Source organism: Aethalodelphis obliquidens, unplaced genomic scaffold, assembly GCF_003676395.1.
Source record: "Aethalodelphis obliquidens isolate GAN/ISIS:26980383/991018 unplaced genomic scaffold, ASM367639v1 scaffold8, whole genome shotgun sequence".
Taxonomy (NCBI): Eukaryota; Metazoa; Chordata; class Mammalia; order Artiodactyla; family Delphinidae; genus Aethalodelphis; species Aethalodelphis obliquidens.
In genome coordinates, this window is record NW_020837952.1 from 62,488,819 (window position 1) to 62,512,258 (window position 23,440).

The 23,440-nt window shown below is 43.0% G+C and overlaps 1 pseudogene; it reads left to right on the forward strand.

Moving 5' to 3' along the window:
• Positions 1 to 22,596: 22,596 nt before the first annotated feature.
• LOC113621392 (uncharacterized) lies at positions 22,597 to 22,730 on the forward strand (annotated as a pseudogene).
• The last annotated feature ends 710 nt before the right edge of the window (positions 22,731 to 23,440 follow it).

Sequence of the window (23,440 nt, forward strand, 5' to 3'; positions counted from 1 at the left end):
GAAGAGTTTTTCATGTTTTTATTCTATTCGCAAGGTATGAGCTATATAGACAAGATGTAGTTTTAGGTTCAGTCTACATTATGAACAGTTTCTCCCCAATTTTCTTAAATCTAGACAATCAAGTTTAATAAATCAAGCTCTGGGTAGTAGCACTTGCTGATTCCCACAGGGTGAATGTTCCTATCGTGGTCACTTTCAAGCTGCCAACCTGACATCACTGACCAGGGGGCTGGGAAGGGCTGTGCAGCGTTCCCCCATTTGAGGGCATTTCCACCCTGGAGATGCAACAGCTGTGAGTAACCTCAACGGCTTAACTAGTAGTGAAATGTAGAAGGAAATCAGGAAGGGATGAGTTTTGAGTATTTAATACTTTCACTCTCAAAAAATTTTATTTACTTGTGAGTTTATATCATTTAATTTTTAATAAAGGCTATGTTTACCATGGTGTGCAGAATTCCCGAAAGTTCAACTGCTGGCTCTGGGAGTTGGGGTGCTTCTGTTTGTCTGCTGAACCATCCCCAGCATGGTGCCAGGGGGATCGTGGGGTGTAGGAAGCGCTGGCCCATAAGCTACTCAATAAGCGCCTGGCACATGGGAGGCGAGGGCTCTGCACCACGGTGTTTCAAATCTGCTGTTATTATTTTTAAAAATCTGCCTGCAGGTGTAGGAGAATGTTTTGTACGACAAAGGACATTTGAACTAGGTCTTGATGGACAAAGAGGAACGTTTTAGGCCAAACATCATGGAAAAGGAATCCAGAAGAGAAGAAATGACCCCGTGACGTCCCACAGCTGGGAGAGCAGTGATTCTTGAGGCAAGGGAGGCATGGCGAGATCGGCTGTGCGCTGGACCACACCTGGCCATGGGGATGGCAGGACCAAGACAATGCAGAGCTGATGGATGAGAGGGAGGGGGGGGCCTTCTCCTGGAAAGCCCTGTCCATTCTGAGTTGTATACGAGGAAGGACCAGTAAGGGGTCTTAGGAGGATGGAGTCACGTGTTTAGACCACTGGCCAGACTGTCCCATGCCCACTGGAGGCAGAGTCAGAAGACCACCGACCAGGTGAGATAGATGCTGTCCTGGTCCAGGCAGGGCTGGCACTCAAAGGTGGGCTGCAGATGCATTGGAGGGTGGACAGCACCTGTGACCAGCAGGGGGTGGGGGTGAGAGGGGAGATCAAGGTGACTCCTGCTGCCCCTGAGGACCATTGTGTAACACTTGCCTCATTGTATTGTAGCTGCTGGTTCACATGCCCGTCTCCTCCACTGAGGACAAGGGCTCTGTGGTCCTTTGTTAGATGGTTAGTGTGTCCAGATGCCTACGCAGCCCTGGGGTGCTACCCGGCCGAGAAGCAACCCAAGGATGGAACTGAGGATCACGGAGGTAACTGGAACCCTGCAACCACAAGAGGGAGGACTGGTCAAGAGGGACTGGAGAAGCTGGCTGGGCTCTGAAGCCACAGTGGTGACATCTGCATCCCCCCGTTCACCTGGACTCAGAAGCAGCCTGAGAGGATACTGGGGTCTGCTTGGCCCTTTCTTAGTGGGAGCTGCCCCCGCTTCCCCGGGAATGGAGCTGATGGAGGGAAGACAGGGGGCACTAACTGGTCTCACCTGCATCATCAGGAGACCAGATGCAGCAGGCCTGGCCCTTCTGCAGAGATGGAGCGGAAGTTGAATCCTGGGGCAGGCTCTGGGGGGCGGGCCACTGGTTGAAGCCACCCAGGCCCTGTTCAGCTGGACCAAGTCTCCCTCCTGAGGGGTGCTCAGGACGGGGAGGGATGGGGGTGCTCCTACACAGCCCACCCCATTGCCCACCCACTCCCCAGAAGCACAGGGGCAGGGGCTCCAGCCTGGTCCAATCGAGAACCCGGCGAGATCACTCCAGTCTCCCAGGCTCTCTAGGGCAGGCAAAGCCCTTGGAGGATCCCTGCGCCGAGGGCCCAGCGGGTGTGAGTGACCTCTGACCTGACCTTTCCCAGACCTTGGCTTCCATCATTGGTCTTTGAACTTAAGTCAGCTTCCTTCCTAGAGCACCAGGCTCTGCCTCCAGGGACTCATTTCCCTTGTGTCAGGTCTCCTGCTCTTTTCTAGTTGAATGTTCACAGCAGTTAATTAAACCTGCTTCTTCTGTTGACTCTTCCTTCTCCACCTCCCGCAGGATGAACACTGGTCGGATCTTAAGGCCTCCTCTGTTTTCCTTTTCCTTTGCTTGGGGGCCCACACTCAAGAGACTCCTTCCTCTATCCTTTCCTCCTCGCTCCTTAGATTCCCACCCCACCAGCACCCGGCGGCGCTGAGATAATCAAAGTGACTAACATTTACCGAGAGTGCATCTGCGCTGGACCCCCGGCTCGTGTTTTCTCAGCCTCGGATAACCTCAGGGGATACGCACTATCCTCGCCTTATTTCACAGAGTTCGTATTGCTCAGTGGTAATCTAAATCTTTATTTTGCTTGAAAACAAATATAGCTATGGAATGTAGAGGACAGAAAACATTCAGGAATTTATGATACACCTTATTATCAAGAGCTCCCCTGCCCTGAGGCCCTTCTGTAGGGTCTGGGTCTTGAGCCCTCTCCCCACGCACTGCAGATTTACTGTTCTTTTAACAAGACTATGTCCAGGGAGAGATCTGAAGTGGTGGGAGAGACAAAGCACAGTGGAGCCAGGTGTGCACATCTGGAAAGGTGGGTGAGACCTTTTTGCTAAGGAGTGGGTAACCTCCAATGCCTGGAGATATTTGTCAGGGGAGCCCTGTGCTGGGATGCGGGCTGGCCTGACCAAGGCTGAGCTTCTGAAAGTGGCAGACAGTGGGGTAAACTGTGCCCAGACCTCCCCCAGCGGCAACAGAGCAGAAAATGTCCTGCTGGACCGCCGCCACCACGAGCACAAGGGGAGTTCAGCTCCTCTGATGCACCTCCTTCAGAAGTAGGGTGTAGACACTGAGTTAGGCTCCAAGTAAAGCAAATCAGACTAAGACACAAAGTCATAGCTCTGGGAAGAAAAGAGATGCTCTCTGCAGACTAGCTGACAGTGCTTCCTCTGCACAGACAAGGGAGTCAGCTGCTCTGCAATAATTTAACTCAGCTGCCTTGAGTCCTAAATGGTGTCCATGAGGTGGAGGTAATATTTTGGGCTCAGAGAGAAGAGGTCGTACAAGGCAAATAAGAGAGGAAGCCAATATCAAGTCAAAATACTAGAGTCAGTCAGGAAATGGTTAAACGGTTTCTAGAGGGAACTGGTATTAAAGTCAAAATGGATTCTAATGGGCTAAGTGAGCTTTACTTGCTCTCTCCTCAAATTGTGTATTCTTGTTTCCAAGTCTGAGGCACTCCCACTGGAGACAGCACATGGTGTTTGTAGAATATTGAGATGATGGTGTTTCTCAGTAGTTCACGGATAAGTTAAGAGCTGAGCTGCTTCGATGGGAGCTGGCATGTTGCAGGGTGTAAGCTGGTCCTTGTCTAAGATGTGGAGCTCACAGGTCTGCAGATTTCCACTGAGTGCAAGGCAATGGCCATCAACATCTAGGAACAGGGCAGGGGACCAGGAGAAATGTCTCCAAGGCACCCCAGTCCCTCACTGAATGACCACAGGAGCAGGCTGAAAGCTGGGGTGAGACAGAAGGTGAGAGGGACATGTGAGGTGCACAAAGCTGGGGACACAAGTGGGGAAAAGATGACTTTCCAAAGCTGGCTGGTTGGTTGAAAAGCAGAAAAGGAGAAGCCCACGATTTGGAAAGCTGATGTCTGGGCTCTAAAGCACAATGAGATCTCTGGAATCTCATTAGTGTTGAGATCACAGGTGGTGCTAACAGAAAGGTGCTGATATCACCCTGAAAATATTCCAATCTGGGGGTGACCAGAATCCGATTATGGCCCCAGCACAGCCCAGACCCAACTCAATGGATGAGCAGATTGACTCACCCACGTCAGCTCCACATGGTCTGGCAGGAGAAGGACAAGCTTTCTTCTGAAGGGAACTATTATCTAAATATTATTTATTTTTGATCTCTTTTTTTTAAACAAACAATGTCCAGGATAAAACACAAAACACATGGCACATGAAGAAGAGGAAAGAAAGTGAGACTGATGGCCTTGAGAAGAAAGAGCCTATATAAGCATCCAGAGATGGTCTAGATGGTGGGATTATCCAACAGGGACCTTAAAATACCTACGACAGCTATGTCGAAGGACGGACTAGAGAGGTGGAAACAAACTGGGAACCTCATCTTAGAGATGGAAACTAAATAAATACCCAAATGCAAATGCTAGAAATGAAAAATGGGATATCAAAAATGATGACTCACTGGGTGCTTACCAACAGGTTGGGTACAACTGGGCTCCCCAGGTCTGGCCCCAGGCGGAGGGGCAGGTCCGATGCTCCCCACGTGTTGCTAGTTCTCCTTGAATTCCTTGGACAGTTGGGGCATGTCCCACATGGGCAAATGGATGAAGCACAAGGGGAACAATGGAAAACACTTGCTGTCTCACCAGGTGTTATGGCAGCACTGGTGCAGTCTGGTCCACATGACTCACCAAGTATCCCAGTGTGAGAAAATATATTCCTCCTCTGGAGTGGGAGGAAGTGGCAAGAACTGTAATCCTGTTACAGGGAGGGATTGAAGAATTAGTGAAGAATTAGGAATAATAGCCTATACAATGCCCCAAAGGAGGCGGGCTGGTGAGTGAAATTTAAGTGTGGTAAGCCGCTATATTTTCCAGGATTTAGTAAAACTACTAATTTCAGGAAGGTTGTAATATATAAAAAGTGCCCATTATAATCTCTCTACTTAATCACTAAAATAACAAGAAAAGGATGTTCAGTAAGCTCATGGCAGAGAAAATGGAATAATCAACATACTGGATTAGTACAGATAATTCAAGAAGTAAAGGAAAAGGGAAAAAATGAGAGAAATAGGAAACAAATGGGAGGATAACAATACAAAGAAACGACTAGGTTGAATCATAGGAAATTGTCTTTTTGTTGGTTAAACTTATCAAATGTTGACAATTACATATGGTTCAATCCAATACATTAAATGAAAATTAACTGCACATTCCAAATAAGAGACAAAGATTATCAGACTGGATTCAAAAACTCAGAGAACAGCAACAACAACCATACATATTAAATCCAAGAGAGGGGTAAAGAAGAAAGTGAAATGATATTTAAAAAGTACATCATGCAGTCTGTATATCTTCTTTGGAGAAATGTCTATTTAGGTCTTCTGCCCATTTTTGGATTGGGTTGTTTGTTTTCTTGTTATTGAGCTGCATGAGCTGCTTGTAAATTTTGGAGATTAATCCTTTGTCGGTTGCTTCATTTGCAAATATTTTCTCCCATTCTGAGGGTTGTCTTTTGGTCTTGTTTATGGTTTCCTTTGCTGTGCAAAAGCTTTGAAGTTTCATTAGGTCCCATTTGTTTATTTTTGTTTTTATTTCCATTACTCTAGGAGGTGGGTCAGAAAGGATCTTGCTTTGATGTATGTCATAGAGTGTTCTGCCTATGTTTTCCTCTAAGAGTTTGATAGTTTCTGGCCTTACATTTAGGTCTTTAATCCATTTTGAGCTTATTTTTGTGTATGGTGTTAGGGAGTGATCTAATCTCATACTTTTACATGTACCTGTCCAGTTTTCCCAGCACCACTTATTGAAGAGGCTGTCCTTTCTCCATTGTACATTACTGCCACCTTTATCAAAGATAAGTTGTCCATATGTGCATGGGTTTATCTCTGGGCTTTCTATCCTGTTCCATTGATCTATCTTTCTGTTTTTGTGCCAGTACCATACCGTCTTGATGACTGTAGCTTTGTAGTATAGTCTGAAGTCAGGGAGCCTGATTCCTCCAGTTCCTTCTTTTGTTCTCAAGATTGCTTTGGCTATTCGGGGTCTTTTGTGTTTCCATACAAATTGTGAAATTTTTTGTTCTAGTTCTGTGAAAAATGCCAGTGGTAGTTCGATAGGGATTGCATTGAATCTATAGATTGCTTTGGGTAGTAGAGTCATTTTCACAATGTTGATTCTTCCAATCCAAGAACATGGTATATCTCTCCATCTATTTATATCATCTTTAATTTCTTTCATCAGTGTCTTATAATTTTCTGCATACACATGAAAGAATGCTCAACATCATTAATCATTAGAGAAATGCAAATCAAAACTACAATGAGATATCATCTCACACCAGTCAGAATGGCCATCATCAAAAAATCTAGAAACAATAAATGCTGGAGAGGGTGTGGAGAAAAGGGAACACTCTTGCACTGCTGGTGGGAATGTGAATTGGTTCAGCCACTATGGAGAACAGTATGGAGGTTACTTAAAAAACTACAAATAGAACTACCATATGACCCAGCAATCCCACTACTGGGCATATACCCTGAGGAAACCAAAATTCAAAAAGAGTCATGTACCAAAATGTTCATTGCAGCTCTATTTACAATAGCCCGGAGATGGAAACAACCTAAGTGCCCGTCATCGGATGAATGGATAAAGAAGATGTGGCACATATATACAATGGAATATTACTCAGCCATAAAAAGAAACGAAATTGAGCTATTTGTAATGAGGTGGATAGACCTAGAGTCTGTCATACAGAGTGAAGTAAGTCAGAAAGAAAAAGACAAATACCGTATGCTAACACATATATATGGAATTTAAGAAAAAAATGTCATGAAGAACCTAGGGGTAAAGCAGGAATAAAGACGCAGACCTCTTAGAGAACGGACTTGAGGTTATGGGGAGGGGGAAGGGTGAGCTGTGACAGGGCGAGAAAGAGTCATGGGCATATACACACTAACGAACGCAGTAAGGTAGATAGCTAGTGGGAAGCAGCCGCATGGCACAGGGATATTGGATCGGTGCTTTGTGACAGCCTGGAGGGGTGGGATGGGGAGGGTGGGAGGGAGGGAGACGCAACAGGGAAGACATATGGGAACATATGTTTATGTATGACTGATTCACTTTGTTGTAAAGCAGAAACTAACACACCATTGTAAAGCAATTATACCCCAATAAAGATGTTAAAAAAAAAAAAAAAAGTACATCATGCAAATACCAGCTGAAAGAAGGCTGGTAGGACTGGGTTAGTATCAGACATGGTGGACTGAAGGTGGTGAGAAATAATAGTGGAAAAGGCACATTTCCTAATGATCAAAAGGTCAGTTCAACAGGTAGATACAACAGCTCTAAATAATATGGCAATCCACCTAATGCAACCTCAACATATATAAACCTAACAGAGAACTAAAAGAAGAAATGGAGTCATCCCTGAGTACGGATTCCCAGGCACACCTGCACCAGCCCAAATAGATGTTTATTCTACTAAAATAGAAACACAGGAACACCAAAAGAAGGCAGGCATTCTCACAACAAATGTAGTTGTAAAAGCCTAAAATTGGAAACAACCAACATGCACACTAACAACACAATGTACAAATGAATTGTGGTCTACTCATACAATAAATATACAGCAACGAAAGGACAAAATACTGCTAAATACAGCAGGATGGATGGATCTTACCCACATGAAGTTGTGTGAGCCCCCCCATTAATATAAAGTTCAATGGTGTTGATCCTGGAAGAGACATGACGAAGCCTTCTGGGATGCCAGTAATATCCAATTTTTAAAAGTCTGACTGCACATTTCCCTCTATAAAATAGCAGGAGCTGTAAACTTAAGATCTGTACAATTTACCTCATTTATGTTCTAACACAATTAAAAGTCTGCAAAGATGTTTTAGGCCAAGTATTTTTAAATCATCGTATCAGACATCGTGATATGACTGTTTGAGAGAAACAGTTAGCAAAAATTAAAGGTCACATCCACATAAACTTATCCTAGATTTCAGCTTTACAAAACTTCCATGGCTGACCTCATCTCTGTGGGGATTGAGTAAAAATCAGCCAGGATGTGTGTAATACCAAGGATGGAAATCCAATTCAACACCCTCATGCAAAATAAACTGGTTGGCTTATTTCCCACAATCTAGTCACAACAGCTCTTGGGAGAATTTTCAGCCGAGAACGTGGACACCGTTGTCATTCCATCTCAGTGTACACCCCTTGAGGCTCTTTTTTTCTTTTTAACATCTTTACTAGAGTATAATTGCTTTACAGTGGTGTGTTACTTTCTGCTGTATCACAAACTGAGTCAGCTATACATATACATATACATATACATATACATATATTCCCTTATCCCCTCCCTCTTGTGTCTCCCTCCGACCCTCCCTATCCCACCCTTCTAGGTGGTCACAAAACACGGAGCTGATCTCCCTGTGCTATGCAGCTGCTTCCCACTAGCTATCTATTTTACATTTGGTAGTGTATATGTGTCAAGGCCACTCTCTCACTTCGTCCCAGCTTACCCTTCCCCCTCCCTGTGTCCTCAAGTCCATTATTTACGTCTGCATCTTTATTCCTGTCCTGCCCCTAGGTTTTTCAGAATGATTTTATTTCTTTAGATTCCATATATATGTGTTAGCCTATGGTATTTGTTTTTCTCTTTCTGACTTACTTCACTCTGTATGACAGACTCTAGGTCCATCCAACTCACTACAAATAACTCAATTTTGTTTCTTTTTATGGCTGAGTAATATTCCGTTGTATATATGTGCCACATCTTCTTTATCCATTCATCTGTTGGTAGACACTTAGGTTGCTTCCATGTCCTGCTTACTGTAAATAGTGCTGCAATGAACATTGTGGTACATGACTCTTTTTGAATTATGGTTTTCTCAGGGTATATGCCCAGTAGTGATATTGCTGGGTTGTATGGTAGTTTTATTTTTAGTTTTTTAAGAAAACTCCATACTGTTCTCCATAGTGACTGTATCAATTTACATTCCCACCAACAGTGCAAGAGGGTTCCCTTTTCTCCACACTCTCTCCAGCATTTATTGTTTGTAGATTTTTTGATGATGGCCATTCTCACTGGTGTGAGGTGATACCTCATTGTAGTTTTGATTTGCATTTCTCTAATGATTAGTGATGTTGAGCATCCTTTCATGTGTTTGTTGGCAATCTGCATATCTTCTTTGGAGAAATGTCTATTTAGGTCTTCTGCCCATTTTTGGATGGGATTGTTTGTTATTTTGATACTGAGCTGCATGGGCTGCTTGCATACTTTGGAGATTAATCCTTTGTCAGTTGCTCCATTTCCAAATATTTTCTACCATTCTGAGGGTTGTCTTTTCATCTTGTTTATGGTTTCCTTTGCTGTGCAAAAGTTTTTGAGTTTCATTAGGTCCCATTTGTTTTTATTTCCCTTTCTCTAGGAGGTGGGTCAAAAAGGATCATGCTGTGATTTATGTCAAAGAGTGTTCTTCCTACATTTTCCTCTAAGAGTTTTATAGTGTCTGGCCTTAAATTTAGGTCTTTAACCCATTTTGAGTTTATTTTTGTGTATGGTGTTCAGGAGTGTTCTAATTTCTTTCTTTTATATGTAGCTGTCCAGGTTTCCCAGCACCACTTATTGAAGAGGCTGTCTTTTCTCCATTGTCTATTCTTGCCTACTTTATCAAAGATAAATAACCATATGTGTGTGGGTTTATCGTTGGGCTTTCTATCTTGTTCCATTGATCTATATTTCTGTTTTTGTGCCAGTACCATACTGTCTTGATTACTGTAGCTTTGTAGTATAGTCTGAAGTTTGGGAGCCTGATTCCTCCAGCTCCGTTTTTCTTTCTCAAGATTGCTTTGGCTATTCGGGGTCTTTTGTGTTTCCATACAAACTGAATTTTTTTGTTCTAGTTCTGTGAAAAATGCCATTGGTAGTTAGATAGGGATTGTATTGAATCTGTAGATTGCTTTGGGTAGTATAGCTGTTTTCACAATGTTGATTCTTCCAATACAAGAACATGGTATATCTCTCCATCTGTTTGTATCATCTCTAATTTCTTTCATCAGTGTCTTATAGTTTTCTGAATACAGGTCTTTTGTCTCCTTAGGTAGGTTTATTCCTGTGTATTTTATTCTTTTTGTTGCAATGGTAAATGAGAGTGTTTCCTTAATTTCTCTTTCAGATTTCTCATCATTAGTGTATAGGAATGCAAGAGATTTCTGTGCATTAAATTTGTATCCTGCACCTTTACCAAATTCATTGATTAGCTGTAGTAGTTTTCTGGTAGCATCTTTAGGATTCTCTATGTATAGTATCATGTGATTTGCAAACAGTGACAGTTTTACTTCTTTTCCTCTTTGGATTCCTTTTATTTCTTTTTCTTCTCTGATTTCTGTGGCTAAAACTTCCAAAACTATGTTGAATAATAGTGGTGAGAGTGGGCAATCTTGTCTTGTTCTTGATCTTAGTAGAAATGGTTTTAGTTTTTTACCATTGAGAACAATGTTGCCTGTGGGTTTTTCATATATGGCCTTTATTATATTGAGGTAAGTTCCCTCTATGCCTACTTTCTGGAGGGTTTTTATCATAAATGGGTGTTGAATTTTGTCGAAAGATTTTTCTGCATCTATTGAGATCATCATATGGTTTTTATTCTTCACTTTATTAATATGGTGTACCACATTGATTGATTTGCATATACTGAAGAATCCTTGTATTCCTGGGATAAACCCCACTTGATTGTGGTGTATGGCCCTTTTAATGTGCTGTTGGATTCTGTTTGCTTGTATTTTATTGAGAATTTTTGCATCTATGTTCATCAGTGATATTGGCCTGCAGTTTTCTTTTTTTGTGACAACTTTGTCTGGTTTTGGTATCAGGGTGATGGTGGCCTCATAGAATGAGTTTGGGAGTGTTCCTCCCTCTGCTATATTTTGGAAGAGTTTGAGAAGGATAGGTGTTAGTTCTTCTCCAAATGTTTGCTAGAATTCACCTGTGAAGCCATCTGGTCCTGAGCTTTTGTTTGTTGGAAGGTTTTTAATCACAGTTTCAATTTCAGTGCTTGTGATTGGTCTGTTTATATTTTCTATTTCTTCCTGGTTCAGTCTTGGAAGGTTGTGCTTTTCTAAGAATTTGTCCATTTCTTCCAGATTGTCCATTTTATTGGCATATAATTACTTGTAGTAGTCTCTCATGATCCTCTGTATTTCTGCAGTGTCAGTTGTCACTTCTCCTTTTTCATTTCTAATTCTGTTGATTTGAGTCTTCTCCCTCTTTTTCTTGATGAGTCTGGCTAATGTTTTATCAATTTTGTTTATCTTCTCCAGGAATCAGCTTTTAGTTTTATTGATCTTTGCTATTGTTTCCTTCGTTTCTTTTTCATTTATTTCTGATCTGATCTTTATGATTTCTTTAGCCTTCTGCTAACTTTGGAGTTGTTTTCTTCTTTCTCTAATTGCTTTAGGTGTAAGGCTAGGTTGTTTGTTTGAGATTTTTCTTGTTTCTTGAGGAAGGATTGTACTGTTATAAACTTCCCTCTTAGAACTGTTTTTGCTGCATCCCATAGGTTTTGGGTTGTTGTGTTTTCATTGTCATTTGTTTCTAAGTATTTTTTGATTTCCTCTTTGATTTCTTCAGCGATCTCTTGGTTATTTAGTAGTGTACTGTTTAGCCTCCATGTGTTTGTATTTTTTACATTTTTTCCCCTGTAATTGATATCTAGTCTCATAGCATTGGGGTTGGAAAATATACTTGATATGATTTCAATTTTCTTAAATTCAACAAGGCTTAATTTGTGACTCAAGATATGATCTAACCTGGAGAATGCTCCATGAGCACTTGAGAAGAAAGTGCATTCTGTTGTTTTTGGATGGAATGTCCTATAAATATCAATAAAGTCCATCTTGTTTAATGTGTCATTTAAAGCTTGTGTTTCCTTATTTTTTTTTTTTTCATTTTGGACGATCTGTCCATTGGCGAAAGTGGGGTGTTAAAGTCCCCTACTATTATTGTGCTACTGTTGATTTCCCCTTTTATGGCTGTTAGCATTTGCCTTATGTATTGAGGTGCTCCTATGTTGGGTGCATAAATATTTATAATTGTTATATTTTCTTCTTGGATTGATCCCTTGAGCATCATGTAGTGTCCTTCTTTGTCTCTTGTAATAGTCTTTATTTTAAAGTCTATCTTGTCTGATATGAGAACTGCTACTCAAGCTTTCTTTTGATTTCTATTTGCATGGAATATCTTTTTCCATCCCCTCACTTTCATTCTGTATGTGTCCCTAGGTCTGAAGTGGGTCTCTTGTAGATAGCATATATATGGGTCTTGTTTTTGTATTCATTCAGCCAGTTTATGTCTTTTGGTTAGAGCATTTAATCCATTTACACTTAAGGTAATTACCTATATGTATGTTCCTATTACCATCTTCTTAATTGTTTTGGGTTTGCTTTTGTAGGTCTTTTCCTTCTCTTGTGTTTTCTGCCTAGAGAAGTTCATTTAGCATTTGTTGTAAAGCTGGTTTTTTGGTGCTGAATTCTCATAGCTTTTTCTTGTCTGTAAAGGTTTTAATTTTTCCATTGAATCTGAATGAGATCCTTGCTGGGTAGAGTGATCTTGGTTGTAGGTTTTTCCCTTTCATCACTTTAAATATGTCCTGCCACTCCCTTCTGGCTTACAGAGTTTCTGCTGAAAGATCAGCTGTTAACTTTATGGGGATTCCCTTGTATGTAATTTGTTGTTTTTCCCTTGCTGCTTTTAATATTTTTTTCTTTTTATTTAATTTTTGATAGTTTGATTAATATGTGTCTTGACCTGTTTCTCCTTGGATTTATCCTGTATGGGACTCTCTGTGCTTCCTGGACTTGATTGACTATTTCCTTCCCATGTTAGGGAAGTTTTTAACTATAATGTCTTCAAATATTTTCTCAGTCCCTTTCTTTTTCTCTTCATCTTCTGGGACCCTATAATTTGTATGTTGGTGTGTTTAATATTGTCCCAGAGGTCTCTGAGCCCGTCCTCAATTCTTTTCAGTCTTTTTTCTTTATTCTGCTCTCCAATAGTTATTTCCACTATTTTATCTTCCAGGTCACTTATGCTTTCTTCTGCCTCAGTTATTCTGCTATTGATTCCTTCTACAGAATTTTAAATTTCATTTATTGTGTTCTTCATCATTGCTTGTTTGCTCTTTAGCTCATCTAGGTCCTTGTTAAATGTTTCTTGTATTTTCTCCATTCTATTTCCAAGATTTTGGATCATCTTTACTATCATTACTCTGAATTCTTTTTCAGGTAGACTACCTATTTCCTTTTCATTTGTTAGGTCTGCTGGGTTTTTACCTTGCTCCTTCATTTGCTGTGTATTTCTCTGTCTTCTCATTTTGCTTAATTTACTGTGTTTGGGGTCTCCATTTCACAGACTGCAGGTTTGTAGTTCCCATTATTTTTGTTGTCTGCCCCCATAGGGTAAGGTTGGTTCAGTGGGTTGTGTAGGCTTCCTGGTGGAGGGGACTGGTACCTGTGTTCTGGTGGATGAGGCTGGATCTTGTCTGTCTGTTGGACAGGACTGCTTCCGGTGGTGTGTTTTGGTGTGTCTGTGAACTTATTATGATTTTAGGCAGCCTCCCTGCTAGTGGGTGGGGTTGTGTTCCTGTCTTGCTAGTTGTTTGGCATGGAGTGTCCAGCACTGGAAGTTGCTGGTCATTGAGTGGATCTGGGTCTTAGTGTTGAGGTGGAGATCCCTGGGAGAGCTCTAGCCAATTGATATTAAGAGGGGCCAGGAGGTCTCCGGTGAACTAATGTCATGAACTCAGCTCTCCCACCTCAGAGGCTCAGGCCTGACACCTAGCCAGAGCAGCAAGACCCTGTCAGCCACATGGCTGAAACTTTACTTCCCAGGAGCTCGGGGTATCTTCTGAGAAGCCAGGAGATACCACAGAAATCTGCTTGCCCTGGCTCTCCACAAAACTGTGAATCTGAGATCAGAGACTATGACTCAATAATTCTTGTGCCTCATCTGGTAGTGCCTGGTGATGTGCTCTCAGTGCTGAAAGTTGTGCCATCTGTGAGGCCACTCATGGGCCTGCAGGAGATTCCCGCCATTGTTCCCACTTTAAAGCATTTTTAAGGCATCTTTCCACTCTAGTTCAATGTACCTACTGTAGTTGCCTTTTAATCTAGCAATCTCACTTGGAATCTTTCCTTGAATATACACAACCACAGGTAACAAGAGTGATGAGGATTTAGGCTGGTGGAAGGACCAGAGAGTAGGAAGAAGGCCAAAGCAACCAAAAATATAATGCACACACAACAAACCACCTCTTGCGATTCTCGTATCACACTGCAGCAGGTTGTAACAGAGATCCCAGCGCCCCCCCCCCCCCGACCTTAGCAAAAGGCTGACATGTCCCTATCCTCTGGACATTGGCTGGTCCAGACTTGCTTGGACAATGGAATGTGGGCAGAATTCACTCTTCCACCTCCCAACAGAAGCTTTACAAACCATTGTGTTGTTGTACCATCATTCTTCTCCATCTGTCTTGGGCTCACGTGTAGTCCAGGTGGAGGCTCCTCCTTCTTCTAGAATCCCAGAATGAGGAAGATACAGAGCAGCAAACCATCAGCTGGCATGCAATGTGGGTAAGAAATTCTTGTCTCGAGTCAATTGATACTTTGAGGATGCTTGTTACTGCAGCACAATTGGCCTGAGCTGACTGGTACAAGACTCATTCCACGAGGACAAATTTTGATGCTGGAGACACTGGGTTTACATCCTAATACCCTGTGACCCATGGAACCAGCCTTCCTTACCCTCTCAAGTGTCAGCTATACTCAATGAGGGCTCAGGTGTGCATTTCTGGAACAAATCTCTGGTATGAGAAATGGATCTCTATAATCACCCTGGAATAGGCAATGTGACAATCTTGAGGCTAGAAGGAGTAGTCTTCTTTACAAAGCCATGGTTTAAAACAAATCTTTTCTCCAAAGAAGATGATTTTGTTTGGATATACAAGCAATAAGTGTACACTACAGTTATCACAAGATGCCAAAAGTTGATCAATTTTGTAGTTATTCAAATCATAAAATATGAGCAATGGGTCAAGTTCGACCCCTTGACATGGTCAGAGAAAGGAACCCAGAAATGATATTATGATGTGAGGGATTTTAAATGCTAATGAACGTTTCCCAGTTTGAGTCTGGTTTTGAGGCATTTTCTGAGCCCGACAGTGTGCTAACTACCACGTGGACTATAAAAATCTCTTGAGATCCATCCAGGCAATTGGTCTTTGCCTGTACTGCTTAGCTCAGGATTCTCAATGACCCGGCTACTGAGGAAATGGGTACTTGCACGTACTACAGTTGAATTTATCATCTTTATCCTTGAATAGGATTCTTTATTGATGAATGAGCCCATGATACACCTAGTTTTCCAAAAATGAAATTTAAGGGTCATCTGTTGATCCTTTTGTTAGTTTCCTGTGGCTGCTGTAATGAATGACCACAAACTTAGAACAACACAAACTTATCATCTTACAGTTCTGCAGGTCAGAAGTTTGCTATGAGTCTCGCTGGGTTAAAAGCAAGGTGCTGGCAGAGCTGTGTCTCTCTCTGGAGGTTTTAAGGGAGAATCTATCTCCTTGCTCCTTCTAGCCCCCGTGAGGTTGTGTGCATTCATCGGCTGGTGACTCCTTCCTCATCTTCAAAACCAGCAATGAAGGGCCAAGTCCTGGCACATTGCCGCACTCTGACCTCCCTGCCATGGTCACGTCCCCTCTGACTGCTTCTGCCTCCCACTTCCATTTTTAAGGACCTTTGTGATTACAATAATTGAGGATAATCTCTTTAGCTTAAAGTCAGTTGATTGGCAACCTTGATTCCATCTACAACCTTAATTGCCTTTTGACATCTAACTGAACATATTCACAGTTTCCAGGGAGTAGGACATGGACATCTTGGGGGGGCAGGGGAAGGGTGGCATTATTCTGCCAAAGCACGCCAATCCACCAATTTTGTTTTCTTAACAGTTGGCTCCTTCATTGATCCTTGCTTAATTCTCCAGTTTTACTTTCCATCATTCTCTACTTTGAGCCAATGTTCACAGTAACCATATATCCTGGTTTGCCTGGATGGTCCAGGATTTGACCCCTTTCATTATCAAGCAGGTCCTGATTGGGATGGTCAGTTACATGGTTGTTCTATGTTCCACCCATCCAGACCACGTGGAGTTCCCCAGTAATATTGAACTGTCTCACACGTGCAGCCTCTGCACCATTCTGCCCTTGCAGGGGGTCTCTGTTCTCCATCCCGCATCCGTTTGGAAACACAGTTCATCCTTCAAGGGTGAACCCCCATGTCCTATCTTTTGTTAAATTTTCTTGCTCAGTGGAGGCATATTTGCTCATATCTTCTCTTTTGCCAACCCTGCTCCTAGTACAGGACTCTGTTACTAAAGGTGGAGCGTAAAGGAAGTGTTGTGTTCTCTCTCCCTTCCTGAGCATGAGCTCCCTGAAGGCAGAAAGCATCTCAGATCTCCAGACACTCGCCTAAGACCCCTGCACAGAGTTACCTCTTGGTAAACATGGACAGAGTTGAAATAAATGAGCATCCATCCTCTTGGGGAAATGCAGAGCTAGAAAGGCTCAGCTCCTTTCTCCGCTGCACATAAAAAGAAATTAATGTACTGATACACCATTGAGTACATGTAAAAGTCCCTTTTAGTTTTATTCATTCAAGCCATAAGTTGTTAACTGTAGAAGGAATTAGAGAACTTTTAGAATCACTGTTTTGCAGCCTCTGTAGAATTAATCGATCCAGGCAATGCTCATCAATGGGTGAATCCATCAGGTGAAGGGCAGTAAACTTGATAATAGGAAGATCAAGATGCTACCACTTAAAACCACTGGCTGATCTTAACATCCCTAAAGAAGGTCGTAAAGTGTGTCTCCTGATGTCATGCAGCATGGATCATGCAGCTCTGCTTATAACGTATTCTTCCCCAAAATATTACATCTGAAACGACTCAAGCCTCTAACCTTCCATTTACAAAAAAATGGGGAATAGAAGATCAGTCTGATGACACCACAAGGAGCAAACAGACAAATCCCACTTGGTTCATGTTACACAGGACAATTGATCTAAATTCGAAAACAAACTAATGTACAAATAAAAGGGGATGAGAGACGCCGGAGCAATAAAAGTACTTAGGAGAGTTAACAACCACATTCAATGTATCAATCTTGTTTGGATTCTGATTCAAACAAACCGACCCTATACAGACACTCAGGAACAGTCTGTACTATGGGTTGGATAAATGCAAGAAATTATTAATCGTGTCAGATGTGATATGGGGTTTGGTTATAAAGGAAAATGCTCATTTTTCAGAGATACTCACTGACACATTTATGAGTGAAATGATACAATCAATATCTGGCATTTGCAAAAAAAAATAGGTTTAAAAAAGTGAAAATTCACAAACGAATAAATGAAGCAAATGTGAAAAATAAGACCTCTCTACTTTCAGGTATGTTTGAAATTTTGTATCAAATAAAAAAAATAGAAATCATTGAGTATATGTCTTAAGTGATTAAGTTAGTGAGTAAATAGTTTTCTTCTAACTATGCAGCAAATATTTTCAGCAGTCAATGGGGAAGTCAGACCCGAAGAGCTGGGATCATCGGGAAAAGGTTCAAGACCGAAGTACATCACTAGACTCGCATAGTCAGCAGGTGCCCGCCTTGTTTCACACTTGGGAAATCACACAACGGGCAACGGTCCTCAGTGGCTGCAAACTCTGCTTCTGGTCTTTCCAAGTAGCGGGCAAGCCTCCTTTGCCCCTGCATCTTCCACAAAGCCCCGTGTGTCTTCTTCACACAATAGACATTCAATTCCTGTCCCTGGATGAATGAGGGGATGGATGGCTGGGTCTTTGCACAGTTGCGATACCATAGCTTATGAATGAATGGATGAGGCTAATAAAAAAGACCATGTTTTGCAGTGAAATTACTTCACAGTCCTTCTGGGTCCAGAGACGCTTTTTCTATAGACGTTGTGTCTATAAATCCATATCTACCAGGACAGGCTCTGGAGTGAATGACTTACCAACTTCCTATCACAGCCCCAAGGATTCTGAAAGACTCAGAGACCGTTTGAAATCAAAGGGAAGATTATTTCCCCATTGAGAGCTACACACACTGAAGACTAGGGGATGTAGAGGTAAGAGAAGAACAACCCACTATTCCCGAACACTAGATCTGCAGGAGTTCAAATTCATGAATCTCCACGCTGATCATTCAGTCGGTTTTCTACATTAAAAACAAAAACAAAAACCAAAAAAACAAAAACCAAAAAAACCCCAAACAAACCCAGAGGAACTGGTTTGCATTAGAATCTCATAATATGCTATAAAACCCATGCCAGAGCCAGCATCCAATTTAAGAATCATTTCTCTCATCTTATGTCTGCCATCCTGCCTCTGCCTCTTTCTGCTTATTGGATTCTCCCTTCCCTCCCTACCAGGACCCTTCCCTCCCCACGCTGCTTCTCTCTACCTCCCCCCATAGTAAATGTGGGGACCTTGGTCTGGCCAGATGTCTGTGAATTGGAGAAGTCAAAACAGTCATGTGCTGAGAGCCCTGGCCCCCAGATCTGGGGCACCTGTGAGTGGAGCCTTGTCCCTTTGGGTCTGGTTTAGAAACACAACTGGAGACAGGGGCTCAGCTTCTAAGGGTCTCCAGAAATCTGGGTGCTGGGACAGGGTCTGGTAAGAACAGAAACCAAGCCAGCTCTTTCTGAGCCTTGTCTCCTCCCGCCCCAGCCCCTCAATCTGTTCACCCGTGTTTCTCTCAACCTTTCTCTCCACTGGAGAGGTCACTCCAAGGTTGGAGGAAAGGCTCACAATTGAGCCGAGAGGAAACTGATCAGTGGGAAGGATGCTGGCCATTCTGCTCAGATACCTTGCCTGGCTCCTTACCACCTGCCCGGCACACCTGGTGCTCTCGTTAACTGTATTCACTCTCCAGCCAACATTTATTGTGGGAGATGAGCAGAGGCAGTAGTGGACGGTCCAAACAGGGCCCTTGGACTCCAAGGGTGTGGGTCCGTGTGAGAGGAAACGGATAACGAGCACATTAAATAAGTAAACAAATAATGGACATCCAGCACTTGCTGTGCTTTGGGAAAGATCAGGCTAGGTAACGTCCCAGACGGCGGTCCCTGAGGGTGGGGAAGGAGGAGATACTGAGTAGAGGTTCAGGTCCACAGGAGAAGGGCTCTCTGAGAAGGGGATGGTTGGTTGGGGCCTGAAGGGAGAGCAGCCACAGGAAATCTGGAGGAAAACATCCCAAATAGAAAGAACGTGAAATGACACCCTGGACTGGAAATGAGTTTTGTGGAGTCTGAGGTCAACCTGGGGCATATTGTAAATCAGAGGAGAAAAGGAGGAGGTGACATCAAGTGAGGACCAGGTCTGCATCTCTGGGCTCCTATGGCTCTGCTTCTGGTGTGATGGAAACCACCAGAGTGTTTTGACAAGAGTTGTGACCTGGGTGCTTTATGCGTCCAACCATTCACTCAGCTGCCATAGAGCAGAGAGGACGCAGAAAAACCCGAGAGGAGGCTGTCCTAGTGAAGCAGGAGCTGGCTGGGACTGAGGTCGTAGCTGTGACCATGAGTAGAGGGGAGGGGACACTAATGCATGGTGTGTGGGCCGCAAAGAAGACGCCATTCAATGACCCTCCCTGGTTTCGGGTCAGAACAATGGGGTGGTAGGCTATAGTTTTCTAAGGTGGAGAAAGCTACAGTCATCATGGATCTAGGGGCTAAAATCAATGGTACTGCTCAGCCAGGTAAGAGCGTGACGCAGTTAAGCATCAGATGAGAAATGCCATGCAAGTAGCTGATGGATGTACATGTCTAGCGCTCAAGGCTGTGGCTCCGGCTGCAGGGAGGGACTTGGGAGTCATCAGCAGGTTGGTGTTACCTAAAGACAGGGGAGCAGGCGGGTGACCCAAGGAGAACGTGTAGCCAGAGGGAAAGGAGAGATGAAGGAGGGGCCTTGACAGAGTATCTAAGGAGTCGAGAGCTCAGAGAAGAGACGGGCCCACAGAAACAAGGAGGACTTTGGTCTGGATGAGAGGGTGCCTCTGCGCAGCATAACTACAACCCGGAGATAATGCAGGAGGTGACCCCTGGGATTTCTGAAAATCTGCAAGAGGCCGGCAAACTGGTTAGGACCCCAAGGAAGGGAAGGACAGCACAGTGGCAGGAGGCCTCCTGTCTCCTCACCCACAGAAGAAAGGGACCCTGGCATTTCCCATCCCCCAGGTGAGCAACAGAAGCCGGCCCAGGTGACTCATTTCTTCCCTGGACCAAACACGAGTCCTCCAACAACACCAGGTGATCCCAGAACCACTGTCAAGGGGATCAATTGGGAGCTTTGCCAAAAATAAGTAGGCAGGGGAGACACTCTCCTTCTCCACCAGACCTGAGGCTGCCCCCAACCTAGACATACAGGGATGCTGGGGGCAGCACAAGAGGGACCACACCAAAGCAAATGGTGCAGCCTGGGAGCCGTCTTGGTCCCCGCAGCCCTGAGACATCCCTCCTCCACCCCGAAAGTGGGGAGCCTGGGGGCACCAGCGAGGGTTCCCCCCACAATGACTGCCTGGACAGGGAATGCTGAGACCTCCCTCCATCATCAAGAGACACACAGGGGCTGGTCTGCAGAAACCCCTTCAGCCCCTCAGGTGGAACCAACAGTACTCCAACAGCACCAAGTAAGCCAAGCAGCCCCAAATAATACAGCAAAAACTCCAGAAATTAAACTGTCATTGGAACCATCACCTCCCAAAGTAGGCCAGGACTTGTGTGCTAATGTAAATAGGGTGACCGCTTGTTAAAATAAAAGATTTAAATGGGGCCCAGGGTCTCCTAACATAATAGACAAAATGTCTATGATACACTTGAAAATTATCTACCTTACCAAGAACCAGGAAAATCACAATTTGAATGAGAATAGATAATTAACAGACAGTGACACCAAGATGAAGGTGATGCTGGAATTATCTGACAAGATTTCAAAGCAGACATCATAGAAATGCATCAATAATCAGTTATAAATTTTCTTGAAACTAATAATAAAAAAAGTTTCAGCAAAGAGATAGAAGTTGTAAAAAAGAATCAGACAGAAATTATATAACTAAAAAATATAGTAACAACAAAATTTTAAAACTTGCTGGAGAGATGCCACAGCAGGTGTCGTATATGGTATCCTGTCCCAGCAGTCCCAGCACACTGATGCAGTGACACAGAGGGAACAAGATGGGAACCAAGATCATGTACTGAGAACTTAGCAGCTGCGTTCTCAGAACTCACCCAAACTGCACAGCATCCTGTGAGGTTCATAGTGTTATTGTTCCCACTTTACAGAGGGTGACGCTAAAATGTAGAGACATGAAAAAACATTCCCATAGTCACACAGTGGGTGAGAGGTCCAGCTGCTGAGCACACGGAGCAGCCGTTTCAGGGGTATGGTGTCAAAGGAGGCACAGCGGGGAGGTTTGAAGAGGGGATGGACAGTACGGCTGCAAGCAGACAGACCTACAGAGCCTGTGGCCAGACAGATGGGTCTGACCTCTTGGGTGTGCAGTTTAGTTGTGAGACAAGCATTAAAGAACCCACAAAGTTACCTACGTGCAGACTGTACGTGAAGAAGGTGAGATGCGTGAGGACTTGCTCATTGCCATAGCAGATGCCAGGGAAAGAACCAAGTGCTAGAAGTCAGTGGGGCTGGGATGCTGAGTGAACAGCAGAGGAGCAGAGTCAGGCATTTTTTGTAAATTACATTAAAGCAGCCACTGGAATGATGAGTGGAAGTTGGCCAGATCATATCCCTCTTTTAAAGCACCCCAGCGGTGTTCCAACTCCCTTGGATTGAAGTCCAAGGTCTGTCTGGTCTTACAGGCCTCCGTGAGCTGGCCCCTGGCTGTCCCTCTGTGCTCACCTCCTCTCTGAACCTCCCGGGCACACGTCCCTCTCAACCTTGGCACCACTGCTGCTTCTGCCCAGAATTCTCCTCCTTCACACATGTGGGATTTACTCACTCCCAGGCTTCAGGTCCCACTCAGGTGTCCCCTTAACAGATAGGAGGAACCAGGTTAGAACAACCTGAAAAAGAGTATAAATAAATATAATCAGACAGATTAAGGGCATAAAAGTATAAAGTAGAAATCAATAAGCAGATTTGCAGAAAAATCAAACAGAATGTCTCAGAAATAAAAATTATACATATATGCAAAATCTAAAACTCGTTGGTCATACTGAGCACCTTATTAGAGACAGCATAAAAGAGACTTAACAAACTGGAAGATAAAACTATGGAAATTAACCAGGAGGAAACACACAGAGGTAAAGGCTTTGTCTAAACATGTCTTTATTTATCTTCACTATTGAATTACAGTTTAGGAAGATGGACAGAGATGTGTGTGGTTACTGTTAGCACATTTAGTATTCTGTTGTGTTACAGCCTCATTTATCTACCAGGTATCAATGTTTATTGCAAAACAATAGTAATGAAGACAGTATGATATTGCTGTGGGGACAGACAAACAGGGAAATGGGACAAGGAGCCCTGAAACAGGTCCCTGTGTATGTTGGTGTGAAACAGAGATGGCCCTACACATCAGCAGGCAGAGGATGACCATTCAATAGATGGTTTTGGGGTGTTGGGTTTTCCATATGAAATAAAAATGCAATAAAGACCATACTTTCAGGGATCATTTCTATAGTCAGTGCTTTGTGACCACCTAGAGGGGTGGGATAGGGAAGGTGGGAGGGAGACACAAGAGGGAGGAGATATGGGGATATATGTATATGTATAGCTGATTCACTTTGTTATAAAGCAGAAACTAACACATCACTGTAAAGCAATTATACTCCAATAAAGATGTTAAAAAAATGCAATAGATCCCACCTCACATCACACATCAAGTTAAATTCCAGGTTGATTAAAGGTATAAACAAGAAACACACATCCTCAAGCTTTGAGCATTCAACGTCATATCTTTACCTCTTCTGGGTAGGGAATGGGATCTTACATAAGACACAGGATGTGCACATTATACCTGAAAGTATCAAAGCTGGATACAAACATCTAAATCTCAGAAAGGTAATAGTGATCAGAAGTATGAATTTCAATGTATAAATTCAATATGTTATAGAATGTAAATAATTCTTCTAAAATTAAAAAAATGCAAAAGAGTGAGATTAGAGAAGGGTAAATAGGATGCTTCAATTCTCTCATTAACATTTTGTTTTTAAAGAAAGTCATCTAAACCAAACACAGAAAACCAAGCAGTAGGTATGAAAATATTCATTATTCTCTAGACTTTTGGCTGAAACAATGCACTAAAAAAGGATGAGATTTCCTCCTTAAATTAAATATTAAAATATAGACTCAAGGACGTGGGAATTATTAGCTGTAGACCTCAAAGCACCTAGAATCACACCGTGTCCATATTCCTGGGGTTTATTGTTTATTTCTTCTAGAAAATGTCTAATGAGTTGACATGGTTTTTCCTTCAACAACTTCAAGTTGAGTA